General features: G+C 43.5%; 2 long non-coding RNA genes across 3 annotated transcripts; one reads left to right on the top strand and one right to left on the bottom strand.

Moving 5' to 3' along the window:
* The first annotated feature begins 275 nt into the window (after positions 1 to 275).
* Positions 276 to 3,291, top strand: LOC140588871 (uncharacterized). Of its 2 annotated transcripts, XR_011990095.1 has the most exons (4): positions 276 to 328; positions 1,119 to 1,212; positions 1,482 to 1,559; positions 2,589 to 3,291. It is a non-coding gene; the product is annotated as an uncharacterized lncRNA (long non-coding RNA). The 2 variants fall into 2 exon arrangements; XR_011990094.1 differs by lacking the exon at positions 276 to 328 and having other exon boundaries at positions 890 to 1,212.
* A 4,393-nt stretch (positions 3,292 to 7,684) lies between these two features.
* Positions 7,685 to 8,735, bottom strand: LOC140589057 (uncharacterized). Its single transcript, XR_011990248.1, has 3 exons — positions 8,152 to 8,735; positions 7,861 to 8,000; positions 7,685 to 7,770 (listed from the first exon to the last, which is right to left on the bottom strand). It is a non-coding gene; the product is annotated as an uncharacterized lncRNA (long non-coding RNA).
* Between the last annotated feature and the right edge of the window lie 2,622 nt (positions 8,736 to 11,357).

The raw sequence follows: 11,357 nt of genomic DNA, 5'->3' as shown, positions 1-11,357 counted from the left end.
TGCAGACTACTGCAGGTGGCAGTTCTCGCGAGGCTACTGACGGTTCAGTTTGGAGAGACAGGATTTTTTTTTAAATTATATTATAATACAGGAGATTTACGGGAAAATACTAATATGGGAGGACGGCGGGAAAGAGGGGTGAGGGTAAAATGCGGACTGTTTACAAACAATGGACTTATAAACAGACGTGTCGCAAATTACGCACGCCGCGTAGACAGATCACGTGGCATAGAAAGAAACCCATACGATGTTACCTAATCACGGGGTGCATTCGAGGTGTGTCTGCAGCTGACGTGACGTGGAGCGCGATCTGCCATCGGCTGCAGGGGTGGAGTATAAGAAATCTGTTCTAACAAATGACTATGAAAGGGGTGGATTAAACTTTATTGATTTCTGTACTCAGACATCCCAAGTCTCCCGGAAGTTCCGGGAGTCTCCCGCATATTGATAGCGGCTCCCTGATGCCCGCAAATTGAATAAAATGTCCCGGAAACTAGAGCAAGCACACAAGAGCATGCGCACGAGACAGTAACGTGTCCATCGCGCACTTGAGAAAATCGCGTGCACGACGGAATGAGAGAGAGAGAGAGAGCGTGCGTATGTATGGATCCCTGCGTGTGTGCCTGTTCATGTAGCCCGTGCTAGACAGACAGCATCCTGATTGGTCTACTTAGCAAAATAAGCCAATCAGATTTCAATGCGGGCGGGCTTTTATTTAACTTCTCGAGGACCGAAGTTATCGGTTCAGTGGAGCCTTCAAAATTTAGTGTGCTGACTAGAAAAAATTAATTAACAAAAAATTATACATATGGCCAATTTAAAAATTCTCTTGTGTGAAATAAAGTCATTTCCCTTCTTGGCCGGGGCGGGGGGGGGGGACCTCCCGGAAATGAGTTTTTGCAGGTTGGGATGTCTGCTATCGGCAACGTTAAGTTGTGGAATGCTAACGTAATGTAACGTTACCTTGAACGACTGTCACAACGAAATCACAATTAGGTTATGTGCTGGCGAATTCCTGTTTTATGTCTTTGTAGGTGTATAATTAATCTTTTACTTGGCTTCGCCAGCTCTTGTTTTTTTTTTTTTTTACTGAAGTCGAGGTATTTCGGATTTTGCAGGGACAGACGAGGACACCCAGGCCCTTATCTTGTGCCGAGCGGCAAATCGGCCTTTGTTTACGGGCAAAAGGCATGCCAGCGTGGAAGCATACAAGTAAGTATAATTGTATGCGTAGTTGTTCACAGTAGGTGCTGAATTATTTTAAATTAATGTGGGCAGATCATAGTTATTTATAGGTTGAACTCAATCATGAAATAGTGTAATCCACTCTAAACTGCATTTTTTTGTTCTTGGTAACTCCAACCAAACAATTTTTTAATGTAGTATTTGTATTGTACATCACTTTGGACAAGAGTCTGCAAAGTACCCATAAACATAAATTATGTCTCTATTTATATAAATTGCCAATGTGTGTTCACCAGTGTCTTCTTAAAAGAAAGAGGCCTCGAGGGGCAAAGGTCCTGAAGAAAAGGTGGGAGAACCTTACCTCCAAATATAAGGTGAGATATGCACTATACTTGCCCTGGTACAGTAAAATAGTCTAAATATGTCACAGCGATATGTAGGTATGGTCTAAATATGTAGTGCATGTTTTCTTTGGCTGTCTTTTATCTACAGGACCTTAAGCGTCCCTGTACTGGGATGAGCACAGAGGGGGGTGGGGTGACTGCCGCTTCTTGGAAGTGATATACCCATATGGATGAGGCAATAGGGAGCAGGCCATCGGTGACACCGCCTGCCCTCTTTGCCTCATCCAGCCGGGAGGTGGCAGTGACCCCACCCCCTCCTGTGGAGAGGGGCACTACCTCCACCTTCTCTACCCCAAAAAGACAGCGGGTAGACAGGGTGGAGGAACTCCTTAATACCTTGAGGGAAAGTGATAGGCAGCATGAGGAGGTCATGCAGGAGATGGAGAGGGAGCAGCAGAGGAGAGATGAGGCTAGGGAGAGAGAGGCAAGAGAGGCAGTGGAACGGGAGGAGAGGAGATTCCAGAAGCTTGTAGAGAGGGATGAGAGGCGACACAGAGAGGCGGTGGAAAGGGAGGAAAGGTTTTATAGAGAGATGAGGGAGAGGGAAGAGAGGAGGGAGAGGGAGGCAGCAGGAAGAGAGGAGCGCCTCATGGCCATCCTGGAAAAATTGTGTAAATAGTTTAGTGTAAATAGTTTTGTGTTCGGTGTTTTGTGTCAGATGTGTTCAGTGTTAAATATTTAAAAATATTACATTACAAATAAAGAATTATTAAATATATAAATCCATTTGCATTGTGTATCTTTATTCTGTTTACTTACTCAATCTGTTTTTTAAATGGAGCTTGGTTACATCAGACTCTTTTATCGAAAGTGACTTACATTTTTATCAAATTGTTGACAAATGTAACAAAACACACACACACAAATTTGCCAATTAGCCAAATTGTTTATTGTTTGCATTTTAAAGCATATTCAAAGTTGGGAATGATCTGGCGTACATTTAAATGTAGTCGTGATCTGGGGTGTAACAGGTCTTTGCCATCCTCTGTCTCTCATCAGCCCCAGAGACAGTTCCTGGAGGTGCTGGTCCTGGTGCTGGTTGGTCCACTGCCCTCCCGACATCAGCATCAGCATCTGGCTCCAGCAGGTCCCCGTTGCTCATGCAGATGTTGTGGAGCACAGTGAAGCAGACGATGACCTCTGGCACATACTTCACATCCACCTCCAGGGCCTTGAGGAAGATTGATTGATTTCCTTTATTGCTGTTGCAATTCACCATGTCGCTAGTCACAAGTACCAGCGAAAAGCAGGCCATCAACCCGACCATACATACACAAACATTATAGTGGGTAGACAGGTCATGAAGACAGGGGACTATAGGAAAACTCAGAGAAACAAGATTACGTGAGGAGAGTGGAGGTGAATAAAAAAACAGCCCCCAGACTGTACTCCAGTAGGGAGTACAATATAGGAACAGAGAAAAAAAAACACCTCAGCAATAAGCACATAGTCACCACATCTCACAACACTAAAGTCGAGACTTACAACAGGGGAGGGGAATGGGGAGGTGGAGGTAGTCCAGCATAGACAAACAGCCGTCCGTTCCTGCAGCCAATCCGCGCTGTACATAGACCCGCTCGTTCACGCTGGGGGTATGAAGCAGCGAAGGCATGGGATGGGGGTAGGGTGTCCTTGTGGTTGGGGGAGAGGAATGCAAGAGAGTCTCACTGCCTTGTTCTTCAGGGGGAGTTGTTGAGCTCAGCAGCGGCCTTGGGCAAGGACCGTGCTGATTAGGGGGGAGCCAAAAGCAGATAGAATGGGGTTGTTTGGGTTTTCAGGCGAGAAACTGTAATTTCGCAGCTCCTCTAATGTCCATGCTGGTCTCCGCCATCCAAATCCTTTGCAGAGCCGTGAGCCTCTCCGTGATGTTATCAAATCTGCGGTCCATAGTCACAGTGATGTTATTAAATCTGCGGTCATTAGACACAGTGATGATATCCAGTTTGCGATCTATAGCCATAGTCTGGGCGCCAACAGCTCTGCCAAGTCCGTCAATCATCCCGGCCAGCCTAGTTGGGCTTTGAGCGGCTGTCACCGTTTTCTTCAATTTCCGATAAGTCAGGGCAATGCCTAATCACATCCACCTCCAGGGCCTTGAGGAAGATTGATTGATTTCCTTTATTGCTGTTGCAATTCACCATGTCGCTAGTCACAAGTACCAGTGAAAAGCTGTGCTGATTTTATTTTTGTAGCACTTTGAGATTTGTTTTAATGAAAAGTGCATTATAAATGAAATTTATTATTATTATTATTATTAATCCAATCAGCATCAGACCTGTAATCATGGTTCCGAATAGGTAAATGTCTTCGATGTCCTCCACGGAAAGAGCTGCCAGACACACGACCCTCCACTTCTCCCATCCGTCCATCGTGTAGCCAGCTGTGTATGTTCCTGCAGGACAGTCAGGTTCCCCTGAACCTGGGCTTCTCGTCGAGAAGATGGTGTCAATTGCGTTGAGAGACCAGTTGATAATTTCCTTAGTTTTGAAGAGCAGGGCTGAGAGAGTCTCTCAAGTATAGACAGTAAGACAGTAGACTAGACGAGAGGAGAGGAGCAAAGCAGGGAAGATAAGGGGAGGGAGAGGGAGAGAAGTGCGTCCGCCTCCGCTGAGAGCAAAGTTAGAAAAACTTTGGAGAAAAAAGATGGACCTCCATCTGGTCTTCAGGACCCCAAATGACCTCTTTACAACACACCTTGCCTTTGAAAGGTGGCAGTTGAATCGAGCTTGGAGGTGGTTGCGGACAGGCTGCCTGTAGGGCGTCATGAGGCAGATGGGCTGGGACAAGCAGGGGTAGCCACCATCTCCAAGGATGCAGTAACCTGGTGGGGGGTAAGACTGCTGGTAGTAGATGGGGCTGTTCTGCAGGACTCGGGCGTCATGAACTGACCCACAGTATCCCACGAAGTCGTCCAGAAACCTTCCAGTGTTGTCACAGATGGCCTGCAGCTGGACTGAGTGGAACAACTTCCTGTTAAAATAACAGGCAGCGAACGTGGCAACCATCAATGGCTCCTACCACTCTGTTGAAGGCTGCAGATCCTGCTAGACGGGCGAAGCGGGACCCCAAGCGAGGGAGTTCCTCCGCCGTGGGATGGCGGACCACTTGGGAGAGGAGAGCAGCAATCTTTGCACTCACCCTGCGCACTGCCTGGTGAACGGTTGACCGGGGCATATTGAAGGCCCTGGCAACCACATGGTAAGAGGTGGTGCTGGCCAGCCAGAAAAGAAACATCAAGGTGTCGATCTCAGGGCCCCAACCATGGTCACATTCAGTTCCCAGTACAGCCATTAAAGAATTGAAGGACTCCCTTGCTAGCCGGAAGTCAACGCGCAGGTCACTGTGGCCATCGAAGTACCGTGCCAGCAGTGGCACTGACACATTAATTTGGCTGTACCGCCTGGGGTTGAGACGCTGCTGTGGAGTAGAGGGGGAGGCAAGAGAGGAATTTTGTCAATAAAAGTTTGCTGCATTCCTGTGTTTTAGCATCTTCCTTACTTCATGGCACTTTTTCATTGCATAAATCATTCTAACTATGATTTCTAACTATAATTGGTTTTATCTTGCCAGTTGTGTAATGTTTCAGTGTAAACATCAATTTAGAATAAGTATAATTAAGTATATTAATTTAAAGAACATTAATTCAGCCAAGAATTGCACTTTATACTAATAGGTATGGGGAAGACATGCACAGACATTTGAATTTGTATGCTGATGGGCTTTTAATTGTCGACTGTATAACGTGAGGTAATACACTGTAGTCCACTGTACTGTGTTACACAAATGCAGGCCATAAAAGGAATTTAATAGCAATAAGTGCCATGACATGCAAAAAACGTATATGAACTTTATTTTGATTTGGGCATTTATACAACTGTGCAAAGAACTTCGTTGGACAGACACTATCTGAAAAGGTAAGCCTAATACCCGTGCAGCGCTGTCGTCAGGCGCGCATACAAAAAAAACATGTAGGTTACGTACCATCTCATGTTCAGCCAATTGGAGGAGGATCCTGCGTCGACGCTGAATACGACGCAGTTTCCAGGTGGGGTGTAATAGGGGATAAACAAAAGTGAATAAAACCACAAGGAAATTCATTTTGAACAAAACACGGCAGATGTTTTGGCGCGCTGGAGAATCGCGACTAAATGCTAGTCCGTCACTTCCGGTAAGTGCAAAACTTTAGTGTTCCATTTAGGACAGCTCTTATCCATGGTAGTGTGCACTACAGAAGGAAGTGCGCAATGCGCACTACGCACTACATCTCAGTGCACTGAGGCAAGTGCGCGATTTCGGACACACCCATAGTTTCACTGTAAACTCCAACTCATGACATTCAAGGCTGTTTTACAAGTCAAATGACTAAAAATACATTACCCAACATTATTTTTCCATTACAATCCAGCTGCAGTGCAGAACTTCCATGTGCTACTTTCCTGCATTCATCCTCAACCCTCTTATTCTTTGAAGTGTTTCGATGGTGTAAAATATTCCTGACCATGAAAATGTGAGAAGATGGCTTCATCATGTTCAAGAAGTAATTTTTCTTCTTCATTTCTGCAAAGAGCTGCTCGGCTGTCTGACTGTTGATTTTTCCAGCAAGTTCAGGGACATGGCCAATCTTCCTCAGTAAATTTCTGTCATCTTTTCTATTGTTCTAATGAAATACATCACATAAGGCATATCGATCAGATGATCCAGTGACGGGGTGACCACCTAGGTCAGCTGGTTCTTTTTTATGGTTCAACCACGGCAAACTGAGCTCCAGTCTATTTTCAGAGGCCTTCTTAATGTTTTCATCGGATGGATTCAGAAGGCAACCATCAAAAGGATGAAAGACCTGGTGTGCACGATGGTTTGCATGCCTGGCCAATCCATTTGGGTAATCATATAACGTAATGTTGGGGAAGTGTTTCCATGACAAAAGCAGGTCTATGTAATCACGTGGGCTTTCAGCTCTGATGTTAAATTTAACAGAGTACACAACTCCACATGGGCAAGTGATGACAGCCCAGCCACCTTAAACACAGAGAGACATAAAACTATTTAAAATCAAGACCATTTCCCCAATATGCATGAATAGCAAATGTAACACTGTCTGGAAATCACTGTGCCAGTTCAAATATTATTGATTAAAAGTGTTATGTTCATGTACGCATTTAATACATTAAACATTAAACATGAACATTAAATTCTCCATGCTCTATAATGTAAAATACAGTTATTACAGAAACTTTGCTGAATGAATACAAAAAAAAGAATTTCTATTCCATTATGTACCCCAAAAGTCCTACTAATAATGACGCCTTATCAGATGCTCCCCACACTAAAAACCTTGTTATAGGTGACTCTATTTGACATCTTCTCCCTAAGTCGGATGATCAGATCCGTTTTGGAGCCTTTACAGTCCAATCGACACTGCTTACAAAGGTTTCTGACTTTTTCAACCTGAAAAAAGCATTGGATTAGATGTAATGGGAGAACAATATTAAAATTCTGTATTGAAAATACAGAGCAAGATTGCCCACTCTTGCTCACCAGAATACAAATAAATCAAAACATACCGGGAGATTAAGAAGCTCATCAGCGAGCCTTTCTTCTGTTAGAGCTATATATCATATCAGTGACATCTTGTGGCACATGAATCTTGGCATATTCTGTATTGAGGACCATATTTTAACTCCTAGTATGTGCGCCAATCCAGGGAGCCCAAAAATTGTAGCTTAGAGGTACGGCAAATGGGTTTTTTTCCCAGCTAAAGAAAAAAGCAAAAGAAAAAAAGAACATAAATATTGTAACCACAATGACCAGTTTAATAAAATAAATATCAAAAGGTTACCAAAAACGTACATGCATAAAATCTTCGACTAATCATCTCCACTGCAATGGCATCCCAAAACTTCTCGATATGAACTTGGCCATCATAGTCTGCTGGAGGGTGTTCAATTTCACTGACTTTTGAGGAAAACACACACATACAGACTATTTGAGTTTTGCCAACTTATTCGGGATTACAGTGCACACTAGGATAGTAGCCACAGGTAACACAACTATATCTGTAATGCAAATCTGACATGGCCTCAAAGTATAAATAAGCTTGAAGGACCAACTCATGCTTGGGGAAAGATACCCCTTCAGTGGCTTCAATGGTATCAATGACTCTGCCAACTGCTGTACTGTTCTGAAATAAATACAAACATTTGGAGAAATGAATTTAAAAAAAAAAGAATTAAAAATATTTATGCAGGACTTCATAATTGTAATGCCATACCTGCAGTGAATTCCTCAGGAAAACACACAAATGAAGAGATAACAGAATGTGATCATCAAAATTATGCACACCCTCTGACCACTCTTGATACCTGTATGTCATACCACAAGTTGGACAGAGCCGGACATAAGTGGATATTCCTAGAAAGCAATTATGCAAAACAAGACATTAAACACTATATTTTCTAATAATGATATTTCAATAAAACTTCATATAATTTATGCACTTTACAAGTAAATTCACTTTACAAGTTTTTTTCAAGTCAATACAGTGCATAACAAAATTACATACCATAAATTATGCCTGTGAACATCAGTATTTTTGCATTTGCGGTTATCAGTCTTGGTTCAGATAATATTGTTTTATCTGTACACTCAGTACAGGTGACTTCTGCAGGCACCAGGTGTCTTGGAAAGGATGTGCAAGACTTCGCATCTCTCGATCTGTCCACTAAGCTCTTGGGAAGTTCACTGGGCAGCTTCTTATATGTCATCATGTAGTGGATCATTTTCTTAACATGTGCTTCAGATGGAGGATAACACTTGTCAAATCTTTCATCTTCAGATGGACATGGGGGTAGGTCTTCTGTGTCTGTACTCTTTACATTTTGAAACAGGTGTTTGTGGGTGTGGAAAAGATGCCACTTTGCCACTGCTTTGTGGATACAGGACTTCCTGGGCATTGCGCAAGGGCAGTGCCAGCTGTTTTTGTTGCCGTCATATGTCACCATTACTCTGCCCAGTCTGCTATAATAAGCAACTCTGGGTTCAAACACAGACACGTGAAACTTAGTTTTTGGTTGTCCAATTTGTATGGCTACAGATAATGGCACATCTCTCTCTTTGGCTGTTTATTTTAATTGTAAGAGCTGCTGCTTCCTTACTTTTCCAAACCACTTCTGCTGGACCATGTGTGCTAGTGTCTCTTCAGTCAGATCCATGTGGGTCTGATTGACACGAGGAGAGTAAGTTAAAGACAGAATGTGATTGCATTCAAAAGGTAGAAGGCCACTTCTATGTGCAAATTATGCAGTAATGCTGCACAGGTCTTCTTCACACACAGATCTCTGAGTGTTTTTTATAACATGGATTGGAATGGAGGGACCACTGAAAGATTTTTCAACAGCAAAGATGCCATTCTTTTCATCTATGCACTGGGATCTTAAATATCTCTGTTATGACACAGACTTCATAGATTTTGTGTGCCTTCTTTGAATATGTCTTCTTAAATTGTTTTTTAATAACCGTACATTGCAGTGCACACATGTAACCATCTTTGGTATGTTTTTTAGTACTGCTGGATCCTTAGTGACACTTGCGTTAACAGTTGCTGGCTGTTGAGCTGTTGCAATGCATTCAGTCACTGCTGGCTGTCCATCTGCTTGTCTCTCAGTCGCAATGCATTCAGTCACTGCTGGCTGTCCATCTGCTTGTCTCTCAGTCGCAATGCATTCAGTCACTGCTGGCTGTCCATCTGCTTGTCTCTCAGTCGCAATGCATTCAGTCACTGCTGGCTGTCCACCTGCTTGTCTCTCAGTCGCAATGCATTCAGTCACTGCTGGCTGTCCATCTGCTTGTCTCTCAGTCGCAATGCATTCAGTCACTGCTGGCTGTCCATCTGCTTGTCTCTCAGTCGCAATGCATTCAGTCACTGCTGGCTGTCCATCTGCTTGTCTTTCAGTCACAATGCTTTCACTCACTACTGGCTGTCGAGCTTCATGGTGGACATCATCACAAGTTGTGGGATGGTTAGATAAGTGAACCAAAAGCTGAGACTTGTTGATGACAGTTCTTGGACAATAACAGCAGTGGAAGTGATGCCTGTCCCGACATTTGTCACTACATTTAACAATGGTGAACTCTGGAAAAAAATAAACAAGCGTAAAAGAATAAACGAGTGTATGTATATGCGCTTAATTTCAGCAGGGTAGCTAATTACAAAGTATTCACATACATTCTTCCAAATCTAATACATTGAAACATCGTACATTGAAAAAACGTGACTGCTAACCTTTGTACTTTACAGCTGCCTCCACATGCCGTGGCACATGCAGGCGAAGTAAGTGTGGAACGGCTTTTTGTAGAGTACAAAACGGGCATCTTTCTGCAACCGATTCCTGAAGAACCTTCCATTCAGCCTTCGTTAAAACAGTGTAGTGCTTCATGATAACTGTGATGCAGTATGATCAGTGAAACCTGCGCGATATCGAGAAATAATTTAATAATAGAAAATACATCATCCAAAAACATTATACAATATACACTCACCTAAAGGATTATTAGGAACACCATACTAATACGGTGTTTGACCCCGTTTCGCCTTCAGAACTGCCTTAATTCTACATGGCATTGATTCAACAAGGTGCTGAAAGCATTCTTTAGAAATGTTGGCCCATATTGATAGGATAGCATCTTGCAGTTGATGGGGATTTGTGGGATGCACATCCAGGGCACGAAGCTCCCATTCCACCACATCCCAAAGATGCTCTATTGGGTTGAGATCTGGTGACTGTGGGGGCCATTTTAGTACAGTGAACTCATTGTCATGTTCAAGAAACCAATTTGAAATGATTCGAGCTTTGTGACATGGTGCATTATCCTGCTGGAAGTAGTCATCAGAGGATGGGTACATGGTGGTCATAAAGGGATGGACATGGTCAGAAACAATGCTCAGGTAGGCCGTGGCATTTAAACGATGCCCAATTGGCACTAAGGGGCCTGAAGTGTGCCAAGAAAACATCCCCCACACCATTACACCACCACCAGCAGCCTGCACAGTGGTAACAAGGCATGATGGATCCATGTTCTCATTCTGTTTACGCCAAATTCTGACTCTACCATTTGAATGTCTCAACAGAAATCGAGACTCATCAGACCAGGCAACATTTTTCCAGTCTTCAACTGTCCAATTTTGGTGAGCTCGTGCAAATTGTAGCCTCTTTTTCCTATTTCTAGTGGAGATGAGTGGTACTCGGTGGGGTCTTCTGCTGTTGTAGCCCATCCGCCTCAAGGTTGTGCGTGTTGTGGCTTCACAAATGCTTTGCTGCATACCTCGGTTGTAACGAGTGGTTATTTCAGTCAAAGTTGCTCTTCTATCAGCTTGAATCAGTCGGCCCATTCTCCTCTGACCTCTAGCATCAACAAGGCATTCTCGCCCACAGGACTGCCGCATACTGGATGTTTTTCCCTTTGCACACCATTCTTTGTAAACCCTAGAAATGGTTGTGCGTGAAAATCCCAGTAACTGAGCAGATTGTGAAATACTCTGACCGGCTCGTCTGGCACCAACAACCATGCCACGCTCAAAATAGCTTAAATCACCTTTCTTTCCCATTCTGACATTCAGTTTGGAGTTCAGGAGATTGTCTTGACCAGGACCACACCCCTAAATGCATTGAAGCAACTGCCATGTGATTGGTTGATTAGATAATTGCATTAATGAGAAATTGAACAGGTGTTCCTAATAATCCTTTAAGTGAGTGTATACATGTAAGTACC

Source organism: Paramormyrops kingsleyae, chromosome 4 (assembly GCF_048594095.1).
Source record: "Paramormyrops kingsleyae isolate MSU_618 chromosome 4, PKINGS_0.4, whole genome shotgun sequence".
Classification (NCBI taxonomy): Eukaryota; Metazoa; Chordata; class Actinopteri; order Osteoglossiformes; family Mormyridae; genus Paramormyrops; species Paramormyrops kingsleyae.
Note: the sequence above shows the minus strand (reverse complement) of the source record. Positions and strands in the feature narration are given on the sequence as shown.